The following is a 14,448-nucleotide window of genomic DNA, read 5'->3' as shown; positions in this document are numbered from 1 at the left end:
TGGTGTCCCCCACCCCCACGTACCCCAGATAGGAACCAGTTTACTGGTGTCCCCCACCCCCACGTACCCCAGATAGGAACCAGTTTACTGGTGTCCCCCACCCCCATTTACCCCAGATAGGAACTAGTTCACTGGTGTCCCCCATCCCCATTTACCCCAGATAGGAACTAGTTCACTGGTGTCCCCCACCCCCATTTACCCCAGATAGGAACCAGTTCACTGGTGTCCCCCACCCCCATTTACCCCAGATAGGAACTAGTTCACTGGTGTCCCCCACCCCCATTTACCCCAGATAGGAACTAGTTCACTGGTGTCCCCCACCCCCACGTACCCCAGATAGGAACTAGTTCACTGGTGTCCCCCACCCCCACGTACCCCAGATAGGAACTAGTTCACTGGTGTCCCCCACCCCCATTTACCCCAGATAGGAACGAGTTCACTGGTGTCCCCCACCCCCACGTACCCCAGATAGGAACTAGTTCACTGGTGTCCCCCACCCCCACGTACCCCAGATAGGAACGAGTTCACTGGTGTCCCCCACCCCCACGTACCCCAGATAGGAACCAGTTTACTGGTGTCCCCCACCCCCATTTACCCCAGATAGGAACTAGTTTACTGGTGTCCCCCACCCCCATTTACCACAGATAGGAACTAGTTCACTGGTGTCCCCCACCCCCACGTACTCCAGATAGGAACTGGTTCACTGGTGTCCCCCACCCCCATGTACCCCAGATAGGAACCAGTTCACTGGTGTCCCCCACCCCCACGTACCCCAGATAGGAACCAGTTCACTGGTGTCCCCCACCCCCACGTACCCCAGATAGGAACCAGTTTACTGGTGTCCCCCACCCCCACGTACCCCAGATAGGAACTAGTTCACTCGTGTCCCCCACCCCCATTTACCCCAGATAGGCACTAGTTTACTGGTGTCCCCCACCCCCATTTACCCCAGATAGAAACCAGTTTACTGGTATCCCCCACCCCCATTTACCCCAGATAGGAACCAGTTTACTGGTGTCCCCCACCCCCATTTACCCCAGATAGGAACTAGTTCACTGGTGTCCGCCACCCCCACGTACCCCAGATAGGAACCAGTTCACTGGTGTCCCCCACCCCCATTTACCCCAGATAGGAACTAGTTTACTGGTGTCCCCCACCCCCACGTACCCCAGATAGGAACTGGTTCACTGGTGTCCCCCACCCCCATTTACCCCAGATAGGAACTAGTTCACTGGTGTCCCCCACCCCCATTTACCCAAGATAGGAACTAGTTTACTGGTGTCCCCCACCCCCACGTACCCCAGATAGGAACTGGTTCACTGGTGTCCCCCACCCCCATTTACCCCAGATAGGAACTAGTTCACTGGTGTCCCCCACCCCCATTTACCCCAGATAGGAACTGGTTCACTGGTGTCCCCCACCCCCATTTACCCCAGATAGGAACTAGTTCACTGGTGTCCCCCACCCCCATTTACCCCAGATAGGAACTAGTTCACTGGTGTCCCCCACCCCCATTTACCCCAGATAGGAACTAGTTTACTGGTGTCCCCCACCCCCACGTACCCCAGATAGGAACTAGTTTACTGGTGTCCCCCACCCCCACGTACCCCAGATAGGAACCAGTTTACTGGTGTCCCCCACCCCCACGTACCCCAGATAGGAACTGGTTCACTGGTGTCCCCCACCCCCATTTACCCAAGATAGGAACTAGTTTACTGGTGTCCCCCACCCCCACGTACCCCAGATAGGAACTGGTTCACTGGTGTCCCCCACCCCCATTTACCCCAGATAGGAACCAGTTTACTGGTGTCCCCCACCCCCACGTACCCCAGATAGGAACTGGTTCACTGGTGTCCCCCACCCCCACGTACCCCAGATAGGAACTAGTTCACTGGTGTCCCCCACCCCCACGTACCCCAGATAGGAACTAGTTCACTGGTGTCCCCCACCCCCACGTACCCCAGATAGGAACTGGTTCACTGGTGTCCCCCACCCCCATGTACCCCAGATAGGAACCAGTTCACTGGTGTCCCCCACCCCCATTTACCCCAGATAGGAACGAGTTCACTGGTGTCCCCCACCCCCACGTACCCCAGATAGGAACCAGTTCACTGGTGTCCCCCACCCCCATTTACCCCAGATAGGAACGAGTTCACTGGTGTCCCCCACCCCCACGTACCCCAGATAGGAACTAGTTCACTGGTGTCCCCCACCCCCACGTACCCCAGATAGGAACTAGTTCACTGGTGTCCCCCACCCCCACGTACCCCAGATAGGAACTAGTTCACTGGTGTCCCCCACCCCCACGTACCCCAGATAGGAACTAGTTTACTGGTGTCCCCCACCCCCACGTACCCCAGATAGGAACCAGTTTACTGGTGTCCCCCACCCCCACGTACCCCAGATAGGAACCAGTTTACTGGTGTCCCCCACCCCCACGTACCCCAGATAGGAACCAGTTTACTGGTGTCCCCCACCCCCATTTACCCCATATAGGAACTAGTTCACTGGTGTCCCCCACCCCCACGTACCCCAGATAGGAACCAGTTTACTGGTATCCCCCACCCCCATTTACCCCAGATAGGAACCAGTTCACTGGTGTCCCCCATCCCCATTTACCCCAGATAGGAACTGGTTCACTGGTGTCCCCCACCCCCACGTACCCCAGATAGGAACTAGTTCACTGGTGTCCCCCACCCCCACGTACCCCAGATAGGAACTAGTTCACTGGTGTCCCCCACCCCCACGTACCCCAGATAGGAACTAGTTCACTGGTGTCCCCCACCCCCACGTACCCCAGATAGGAACTGGTTCACTGGTGTCCCCCACCCCCACGTACCCCAGATAGGAACCAGTTTACTGGTGACCCCACCCCCACGTACCCCAGATAGGAACGAGTTCACTGGTGTCCCCCACCCCCACGTACCCCAGATAGGAACTAGTTTACTGGTGTCCCCCACCCCCATTTACCCCAGATAGGAACTAGTTCACTGGTGTCCCCCACCCCCACGTACCCCAGATAGGAACTAGTTCACTGGTGTCCCCCACCCCCACGTACCCCAGATAGGAACTAGTTCACTGGTGTCCCCCATCCCCATTTACCCCAGATAGGAACTAGTTCACTGGTGTCCCCCATCCCCATTTACCCCAGATAGGAACCAGTTTACTGGTGTCCCCCACCCCCACGTACCCCAGATAGGAACTAGTTCACTGGTGTCCCCCACCCCCACGTACCCCAGATAGGAACTAGTTTACTGGTGTCCCCCACCCCCATTTACCCCAGATAGGAACCAGTTTACTGGTGTCCCCCACCCCCATTTACCCCAGATAGGAACTAGTTCACTGGTGTCCCCCACCCCCACGTACCCCAGATAGGAACTGGTTCACTGGTGTCCCCCACCCCCATGTACCCCAGATAGGAACCAGTTTACTGGTGTCCCCCACCCCCATGTACCCCAGATAGGAACCAGTTCACTGGTGTCCCCCACCCCCACGTACCCCAGATAGGAACTGGTTCACTGGTGTCCCCCACCCCCACGTACCCCAGATAGGAACCAGTTCACTGTTGTCCCCCACCCCCATGTACCCCAGATAGGAACCAGTTCACTGGTGTCCCCCACCCCCATGTACCCCAGATAGGAACCAGTTCACTGGTGTCCCCCACCCCCACGTACCCCAGATAGGAACTGGTTCACTGGTGTCCCCCACCCCCACGTACCCCAGATAGGAACCAGTTCACTGTTGTCCCCCACCCCCATGTACCCCAGATAGGAACCAGTTTACTGGTGTCCCCCACCCCCACGTACCCCAGATAGGAACCATTTTACTGGTGTTCCCCACCCCCACGTACCCCAGATAGGAACCAGTTCACTGGTGTCCCCCACCCCCACGTACCCCAGATAGGAACGAGTTCACTGGTGTCCCCCACCCCCACGTACCCCAGATAGGAACTAGTTTACTGGTGTCCCCCACCCCCATTTACCCCAGATAGGAACGAGTTCACTGGTGTCCCCCACCCCCACGTACCCCAGATAGGAACCAGTTTACTGGTGTCCCCCACCCCCACGTACCCCAGATAGCAACTAGTTTACTGGTGTCCCCCACCCCCATGTACCCCAGATAGGAACCAGTTTACTGGTGTCCCCCACCTCCATGTACCCCAGATAGGAACCAGTTTACTGGTGTCCCCCACCCCCATGTACCCCAGATAGGAACCAGTTTACTGGTGTCCCCCACCCCCACGTACCCCAGATAGGAACCAGTTTACTGGTGTCCCCCACCCCCATTTACCCCAGATAGGAACCAGTTTACTGGTGTCCCCCACCCCCATTTACCCCAGATAGGAACCAGTTTACTGGTGTCCCCCACCCCCATTTACCCCAGATAGGAACCAGTTTACTGGTGTCCCCCACCCCCATTTACCCCAGATAGGAACCAGTTCACTGGTGTCCCCCACCCCCATTTACTCCAAACAGATAGGAACCAGTTTACTGGTGTTCCCACCAATTTACTCCCAAAAAGCAGGAACTAATTTACTGGTGTTCCCCCCAATTTCCACCCAAACAGATAGGAAGCAGTTTGCTGATGTTCTTGCCCCAATTTCCCTTTTACTCCTGATGGTGCTGACTCGTCTTGGAATACAATTCTATGTTTACTAGTGTTTTATAATGGAGCCCAGAAAGAATATCCTATATTTCTTAGCATCCCTTAAAAATTGCCCAAAGCATAACATGCAAATTTGTCATAATAATTGGTAGATATTGTTGAAAAATAATAGTTATTTTAGACCTCCAGTTCTTCACCCAAGTATCCTTTCATCAGGCATGAGCCCAAATAGCAAGTGCTTGCAGGTTATTTGACTGTGCAAAGCATTATAGCTAAACCCAAATCCGTCCTTACCATCCTTACCCAGTGTTCACATAAGCATGCACTCCAGTAAGGATCACAGGGCGTCAATCAAGACTACGAAATCTAACTTTCTTTCTCCATCCCTAGCTCAGTAATGCTGATAATGAGGCCAGTTCTAATCTCCCATTGCTACCATAGCTGAAATGAATTTGCTTGACACTAGCAACAGATCAAATCTGGAGCTTTCCCTATCTGTAAATCTCTGTACTACAGCATTGCAAATTTGCCCACAGCATCATCAGGCAATCCAACTCTTTTCTCAAGGCACACTAATTGACACAGTCGCAAATAATAATCAATATGAATAGGAAACCTTAAGTTTAATTTGCAAGCAAATCTCTTGTATACACCTCAATAAACTTTACCCACTAACAGGAAAGGAAAGTTTTAATTATTTCAACATTAAAGGTACATTGAAATACCAACTGTCTATCAGGACAAACTGGGCAGTGCCCCAAGTAGTCCTTATGGCAAGTTCTTAATATATAATATGCCCTTGTTAAAATAGCTCCCTAGCAACATCTGCTGGTAGAAATTGATTATTACAACAGTGGTGTTCAGACCTGTCTGTATATTGCAGGGGTAATTCTGCAATCTCCCACTTCCAGTGAGGAAGCCAAGCTCAAAGGGAGCATGGTCAGAGACAGGATTACATTATAGTTCCAATTCTCTGACCCGCATGCCTCTCTGTTAGAAGTGTAGCAGTGTGAAATTGCCCCTTTTGTTTCAACCTCTGGCCCAACAAATTTGCTTTTGATGTTGCGTGATCATTTTTATTTGTTACACAGTAAAGGAGAAGTCAGTGGAGGTTATTCAAGATTCTTTACAGACAAGTGGGGAATATCACAATATATTTATGATTTTTTTGTGTATTTTTAGCAGAACTAAAAAGAATTAATTCTTTAACTGGGACTTGGTGTGGTCCATGAGTCAATTAAGATACATGAACTTCAAACTGAAGTCAGCACATACTCCTCTGCAAATGAATAATAATCCAAATTTAATTATTTTGACTCCTACTTCTCAATACCAGTTTTAAAATTGGCTCGATTCCAGTGAGACTGATGTAAGCAATCACTGTTAGCCTCTAGCTCTGTGGTAAATTATGCTGACCCTTTGCTGGTTTTAACTAACTCCCACAGTGTCTTTCAGCTGTACTTCTGAGATTAGGCATGTTTTCCCCCAAAGAGCAATGGATGCAGAGAACAATCTCAGCAAAAACAAATGACAGCTTGTTGACAAACTCTTTCAAAAGGAGTTGAAGAAATATCCAATTGGGAATGGGATTGGAATTTTTTTGCATCTATGTACACCAAGCTGGTCACATGCTGCATGGGACACCATGAAGTATTTTATCAGCTCAGTGTTAGTCCTAGACAATGAGGGGAGGTTGTGTGGGGAAAGCAGAGGGGCAAAGTTGATGGGGAGATTTTGGGAAGGGGAAAGAGAAAAATTGAGGAGTTTTGCTTGATTACCTGAGAAGATCAGAGAGTGTCAGGAACTCTCTAAGACTAGATGGGTAGGTAGAGTTCATGATACAGTCGCTTGTACCTGATCTGCGGAAGGGGAAAATTGAAAAACCTTGTCCATCCTTTCTCATATTCTTATTTTACTTATACTTCATTCTCTCTCAACCTCCCACACTGTTATAAATGGTCTGTGATGAGGTGCTGCTTATACCTAGTGGTAGGTATAAATAGCCATGCTGGTGAAAACTGCACTTTGGTTACAGAATGTACGAGAAGGCTGCAGCTCAAATTTTCCATGGGGCACAATAGCTCCTGTGCTGATATTACTAAGGAAATATCATCTGTGGAAAACAACTTATCAGATTTGTACAGTGGTGATGTGGGGATGGATAGATATTCTGGAACTTTACTTGATTACCTTTGGCGATCAGGGAGGATTCCCCAAGGGGATTAAACAGATGGAGCATAGTCAATGTTAAGGTAGTCTGAAGAAGGAAAGACCTTGGGGACAAATGGTCTTTTCTCTTCAAAATTCTCCCTTCACTTATTCTCCTAAAGACATCAACTCCCTTACTGACTTCAATTCCATGAGCACCATTTGCTATCCCAAAGCTCATCCAAGTGGCCATGGTTAACAAGTGAGCCTTCACAGTGAGTTCTGGGGCAAGCAACAGCTTCTCCAGCCTGCAAACAAGAAAAGTGTGTTTTTGGACAATTTAATTTGAAATCATCAGTAAGCACATGATCCTGAATTGATCCAGATTGCTAGTTATGAAGGCATTTTCAATGACTGACTGTGTGATCAGGCAATGAATCATAGAAATAGGCGGGGAGCCTAATCTTCGGCTCTTACTTTGGTAATGACCCCAGAGAGATGATGTAAACGGCTAATTCCACTGTTTCTCCGGAGTTTCCACCGAAGTTACAGTGGGGGATTGCGGAACCCCCGTTGGAAATTCTACCCCATGATCTTTATGGTTAGATGCCTAGCTGTTCAGGTGATTGGAGGTACCTCCCAAATGGCTGGGGGGATGCTAACACAATTCTTTACGTCAAGAACTAAACTGAATGGCATTGAGCAGTGAAAGTCTTATGCTAAAGCTCCTTATGCATTGGTATGCTACGTACTGTTACAGTAGTGTATGGTTAAAGTCACAACTGATTCCAAAAGAATTCTCATCAAACATAGTGGGGGGAAATTTTAACCCCCCAGGACAGGTGGGTGGGGTTAAATGCTTAAAAATGTGATACCCAACCACACCCGCCATGAACGCGCCTACTTCTGGTTTGGCCAGGGCGGGTTGGGAGGCGGGCAAGTTACCTGCTCTCCAGAGGCGGGTCGGTAATTATAATTTGTTAATGAGGCTACGTGCCTCAGATTTTAGCAACCATTTGGATTTAATGGCTGCGGGCTTGGTTTCCTGGGGCTCGGAAATTCTGGCAGCTAAAGGGAGGCGAGAACTGCGGGATCCAGCAGGTTAAATGGTTTTCCAGCACTGCTTGTGGGCCAGGAGGAGCAGGAGCACTTGCCCCTGGCCCCCCAAGCTAACCTGCCGTGATCGCCCTCCCTCCTTCCACAATCGGTCTTCCCCACCCCCACCGCGATCTCTTACGCTTCCTCCCCCTCGCGATCACTTCTGCCCCCCTGCGATCTCTTCCCACCCCCCCCCGCAACAATCTCCTTCTCCCCCTCCCACGATCTCTTCCCTCACTATCTCCTTCTCCCCCCTCCCTCTATCTTCTTCTCCCCCCCGCAATCTTTTCTGTCTCCCCGCGATCTCTTCCCGCCCCCCCGTGATGTCCTTCTGCCTCTCCCGCAATCTCTTCCCTCGCTATCTCCTCCTCTCCCTCGTCCTCTATCTCCTTCTCTCCATTTCCCTCCTTCTCCCTCTATCTCCTTCTTCCCCCCCCCGCCCACCGCAAACTCCTTCCTCACCCTGCTATCTCCTCCACCACCCCTACCCCCCACCCCACCCCCACTGTGATCTAATATCTCCCCTCCGGGATCTCTTCCCCCCTCCTCCATCCCACACACAATCTCTCTCCCCGTGATCTCTCTGGTCTCCAGCTGCGGCCTTGTACAGCAGGCTTTCCCGCTCGGCAGCGACCAGCCTCTTAACCTGGCCAGCTGCCGGGCGGGAAACGGAGGAAAAACATTTAAATCAGGACCTTCCGTTAAATTCGGCAGGACCGCCGCCTTTCCCATTTTTCCATGTTTCCCAGCTGCTGACAGTCGCCCCTGCTCCCTCCCCGCTTCCCCATAAATATCGGGGCCAGCATTTCAGTGTATTGTTCATCTTCACCTTTCCATATAATTGAAATTTATCATTCTCCTGCACCTTTACATAACTGATGCCAAGTATAGTCCAGATCCAAACATAACATTTTTCAGCCCATTACAGTTACATGTTTATCAAGATTCAATTGTATCACAATTCAACCCATAAAAATAAGAGATGGCTGCCTTCTAACGATATTGAGATAGAGGACACATCAAGGAGTTTACCAGTCGAGGCTTTGAAATACAGAGAAACATTTTTATAACACATCCTCTTTATTTTTCCAAGGAAAATGATGTTTTTTTACACAAAAAAATAATATAATTCGACATAAAGAAAACAAAAGGAAAAAGGAACAGTAATGAACATAGAGCCTTGTAATGATATACTGCATGCCTCCTTCTAAACATAAATAAATATGAAGTATCCTTTCTAATTAAGTACGGATCCCTGAAAACTACATTTAGTCATTGATCAATTCAGTTGTTTTTGTATATTTCAGAGGTATTGGGTGATAAAAATGATGTGAAATGGCTGTGCCTTTGCATCGGAAGTCTCAGTGCTCAGTGATATAATTAACTTTGCCCATATAATCACTGCCACAGTACTCCAAAAGTAATTTGTGTGTGAAGCACTTCAAGAAATTTTGACATGATAAGGTGCCATATAAATGAAGTATTATAATCAGAAGGAAATACATAACAGGACAAGTCAAGCCGAGAAATCTAAATCACTGAAATCAGGGACAATGAAATAACAGCAGGGATAACAGTATGTCAGAATAAAAGAGAGAAATGGAGTAACACACTGAAATGATTTCAGCAATTATGTCTCTTCAAAATATGAACATACATAAAAAATGCCAAGAAAAGACCATCAACCCCATCTGTGCTCAACTACCTACTCAATACTGCAACCTCATTCATGACTCTCCTCACTGGTTTCTGCCAGGCGGGTGGAGTTAAAATCAGGGCCATTAAGTGAAAGAGAATGCTAAAGGGAATGTAGACGCATTAAAGACAGATGCAGGCGAGAGTATAATGAGCAATAAAGAAATGGCAGACTTGTTTTGGATCCTTATCACAGTGAAGGAAGAGGACAAAATACCAGCAGTGCAAGGGAATCTAAAAATAAGTCAAGGCGAGAGAAAAAAATTGTAATGGTGAACATAATAGGACTTAAGACAGACAAATCTCTCGGATCTGATGGTTTCCACACCAGAGCATTAAAATAGGTGAAGAAATTGCAGGTGCGTAAGTCATAATTTTACAAAGCTCTCGAGATTCAGGAGTTGTACTTTCGCATTGGAAAATTGCAAACTTCACTCCATTATTTAAGAAATGAAGGAGGGAGAATACAGATAACTACAGACCTGTCAGTTTAACATCAATTGTGGGGAAGTTACTGGAATCTATCATCACAGGCAGAGTGACTGAGCACTTGGACAAGTATCAGCTGATCAAAGAGAGTCACAGCATATATTACATGCACAGATTTATTAATTTGTATAACTGCGATGTGTAAAGGGAAATAAACTTATTATCCACTTGCAGTAGAGAAAGAAAATGCTGTTTATTTATTTCCTGGAAAATATATAAACAATCAAAACGGACTTGCATCACTGTCTCCAACAAAAGTTCATTCCGAATTCTTTCAATGGCTATGTGCAGCCATTTCCCATCTCAACAGCCCCTTTTGCACAAGTACATAACCTCCAACTCATTGTTAGCAATGCTGCAGGAGATTTAGTAACTAAGAAATCCTTTGCCATTACCATTATAGGCTGGTAGAATGTTGCTTTAAGGTTTATTCCTATTAGACTTTTCATTTACTTAAATCTTTTTTTATCTCCTACACAATGTATGCTTACAATTCTCAACCTACAAAGATCATTCTTCGTGAATATCTGTAATCTTGTGGATTTTAAGAGGCGAGTAATTAAACAGCCCATTCTGATGTCAGTAAAATGTGTCCACTAAAGAAGCACTGGGGAAGAAATTGTGATGTGCCTCGCACTTTTTCGGGGTCCAAAACGGGCGTGACAAAGTCCAATACAGTAGCTCAAAGGTCCGCGCCGGGAGAGTGCTGGAAGTGCGTGCGACGCCATATTGGTCTGTGTGCTCCACTGGTGTCCATTTTCAACAAGCACAGGCATCATTTAAATATGATAATAAGGGTCCCGTGCTTGAACCAAGGCCCCTTTGTTAAACTGGTGCCCGTGCATGCCTGAAACGTCACTTCCTTAACCCGCCCAGCAAATCATGGATGGAAAAACAATCGGTAAACAGCTTTCACAAACGGTATTCAAAGGGATTGAGTCACCTCCATTAAGGTAAGTCTCTGGTTAGTTATTTTAGGCTACTAAGACCAGGTTTTGGGCTGTTTTGGCAAGTGTTTCTCTGTTTGCTGCTTTTGCAATGAGTTTGTGGAGGTCAAGAACCATTTCACAGAAAATGTGAATGCTGCTGGGCTTACCATTAAAGCTCTCAAATCAGGAGAAGGAGCAACAGCAAGGAAGGCAGCAAAGACCTGCATAGGTTGCAAGAAGAGAGCGAAGGAAGCAAGGGTGCAGGAGGCATTGAGCATGCAGGACATCATATCTTAACCTCATGGAGGAGCAGAATGTAAGGCTGCTGCGTTTCGAAGCTCCTATTCATGCTCTCCTTCAGGCTTTGTAAGTCAAAGCCAAGATGGTAGCAGTTTGGGCTTCCATCGAAGCTCTCAGAGCTGTCATCAGAGGCTCCACCACTGTGGGTCCTCCTGCAGTGCTCATAGAACTGAACACTTGCTCCACTTTTGACTGTATATTCTCGATGCCGTGTGAAAAGACAGCACACAAGTTGGAGCTGGACTCCTCTATGCCCTCCGGCATTGTGCGCAAGCTTGCTGATAGGCAGTCCAATGCACTTAGAAGGTCCCTGTCATCAGTCTTCGTATATATGATGGGTTCTCGTGTCTTCATTTTAAATGCTGCGCAGCAGGGCTGGGATGCGAGCTCTCCCTCCGACAAGCTGATTCCTGGGCCATCTTATCCCCCTGCCCTTGTTCCTGCACACGTGTGCCGAGTGCATCTCCATGTGCAGACCCCTCTAGCCTATGTGCTCTACATGCAGTGCTGATCTCTGCAGTATAAGGTCGAGTGAGGGCTCCTGTTGTGCAGTACTGCACTCTTCATCTCCCACTTCTGCTTCCTGAAGGCTAAGTGGAGCTTCTGGAGCTGAAATGGAAAAAAGGGACAAGAGTTAGCATTTAGTGGCATGGATAAGCACAGACAGATGGCTGGCTTCTGAAAGCAACAGCAATTTGTCATGCATCATGTGTAAGGATGACATTTAAGTGAGAAGTGAAGGAGGCAAAGATGGTTTAAAACCATACAGGACTTGCCAGACGCCACGCTCCTGACACGCCCCCTGCCCACAATGTCCTTCACCTGCTCTTCAAGTGGGGACAGCACATGGATGAATCGTTGTCCTCCCTCTGTGGCTGCCTGCTCCCTGTTATTGTGTGTAAGTTTGGCTTGCAAGAAAGAAGGAAGTGTGTCAGTGTTAGAGTAGTGAGAAGTTTTGAGGATGTGCATGTGATGGTAGTTGCTGGTGTGTGAAAGATGGCAGAGATGAAGGACGTAATAGTGAGGAGAGTAGCAGGTGCAAAGTGCTGCAGTAAGAGCAGAAGGAGGTGGAGCGAAGTGTGCTGCAGTGACTGATGATCGGGGAGGAGAGGGTTGTGACTGTTCGGGCAACAGGTAGTGCAAGGCTAAGCAGAGAATAATGAGAGGTAGGAGTTAGAAGGCTTACCTTAGCAATTCTTGTGAGGTCATTAAATCTTTTTCGGCATTTCAGGTATGTCTGGGGTCGATACTTCTGGCACTCACGCGCTCAGCTACCTCTGCCCATTCAGCTTGCTTGGGTACATTCTTACTGCCTGGTGGATAGAATGTCTCCCTTCTCCTGCTGACCTCCTCCACTAAAGCCTCCAAAAAAGGGTCTGAAAACCGAGGGGCCCTTGCAACTTCTGCTGTGGCTGCTATTGTGCAGAATCTTCAGTGACAGTTGCCTGTATGCCAAAGTGTACCTCCCCTTTAAGAGGTGCAGAGTGCCTTTAAATGGTGTCAGCAATGCGCAATATTGATGCCCCGATTAAGCTAGCTGCCGATGAAGAGCATGAGTAGCACTGGCAGCCTGCCTATTTCAATTAAATTAACGAGGGGCACGAATTTGGGGGCCTTCTTTGCAGCCACATGATTCGAGTGCGACATCCATTCTGCGCACGAAACCGCACTTACTGCAATTTCTACCCCGTTGTATTCACGAGAAGTGTTTCACAAGCCTTTTTCTTTTACTCACTAGTGCATAATGCAATTACAGAAATCTTACTAGCAAGCCTACCACATGCTATTAAGATTGCAGCCCATGGAATAAAGGGGGCAATAGCAACATGGATACAGAATTGGCTAAATGATAGGAAACAGAGAGTAGTGGTGAACGGTTGTTTTTTGGACTGGAGGGAGGTGTACGGTGGTGTTCCCCAGGAGTCGGTGCTGGGACCATTGCTTTTCTTGATATATATTAATGACTTGGACTTGGGTGTACAGGGCACAATTTCAAAATTTGCGGATGGCACAAAACTTGGAAGGGTAGTGAACAGTGAGGAGGATAGCGATAGACTTCAAGAGGATATAGACAGGCTGGTGGCATGGAGAGACACATGGCAGATGAAGTTTAACGTGGAAAAATGCAAGCTGATGCATTTCAGTAGGAAAAATGAGGAGAGGCAATATAAACTAGAAGACACAATTCTAAAAGGAGTGGAGGAACAGAGAGATCTGGGGGTGTATGTGCACAAATTGTTGAAGGTGGCAGGGCAGGTTGAGAAAGTGGTTAAAAAAGCATACGGGGTCCTGGGCTTTAGAAATAGAAGCATAGAGTACAAAAGCAAGAAAGTCATGATGAACCTTTATAAAACACGGGTTCAGCCACAACTGGAGTATTCTGTCCAGTTCTGGGCACCGCACTTTAGGAAGAATGTGAAGGCCGTAGTGAGGGTGCAGACGAGATTTACAAGAATGGTTCCAGGGATGAGGGACTTAAATTATGGGGATAGACTGGAGAAGCTGGGATTGTTCTCCTTGGAACAGAGAAGATTGAGAGGCGATTTGATAGAGGTATTCAAAATCATGAAGGGTCCAGACAGAGTGGATAGAGAGAAACTTTTCCCATTGGTGGAAGGGTCAAGAACCAGAGGGCATAGATTTAAGGTGATTGGTTCTTTTGCCAAAGGTGATATGAGGAAAAACTTTTTTACACAGTGAGTGGTTAGGATCTGGAATACACAGCGCGAGGGAGTGGTGGAGGCAGATTCAATCATGGCCTTCAAAAGGGAGCTGGCTAAGTACTTGAAACCAAAAAATATGCAGGGCTATGGAGATAGGGCGGGTCAGTGAGACGAGCTGGATTGCTCATGCATAGAACTGGCGTGGACTCGATGGGCCGAATGGCCTCCTTCCGTGCTGTAACCTTCTATGATTCTATGATACCAAACCCACCATTTTGCACATGACATAATCATGGCTCTTTTACAACCCCATTCAGAAACTAAATTGAGGACAGCATCCCTTCAGGAATGAGTTCGTTAGCTGCTGCTGTGATACTGACTGTTACAACACTGTCACTGAGTGAGAATGTAGATTTTCTGTCTACTCTGACCGCCCCCCCCACCCCCTCAAGTTCTCAATCTGAGTCACAATAAGTCAAGAAATGCCTAACAAAGGCTGCGATGCAAGGAGAAAGGGAAAT

The sequence above is a fragment of the Heptranchias perlo genome, chromosome 11 (genome assembly GCF_035084215.1).
Source record: "Heptranchias perlo isolate sHepPer1 chromosome 11, sHepPer1.hap1, whole genome shotgun sequence".
Classification (NCBI taxonomy): Eukaryota; Metazoa; Chordata; class Chondrichthyes; order Hexanchiformes; family Hexanchidae; genus Heptranchias; species Heptranchias perlo.
Note: the sequence above shows the minus strand (reverse complement) of the source record.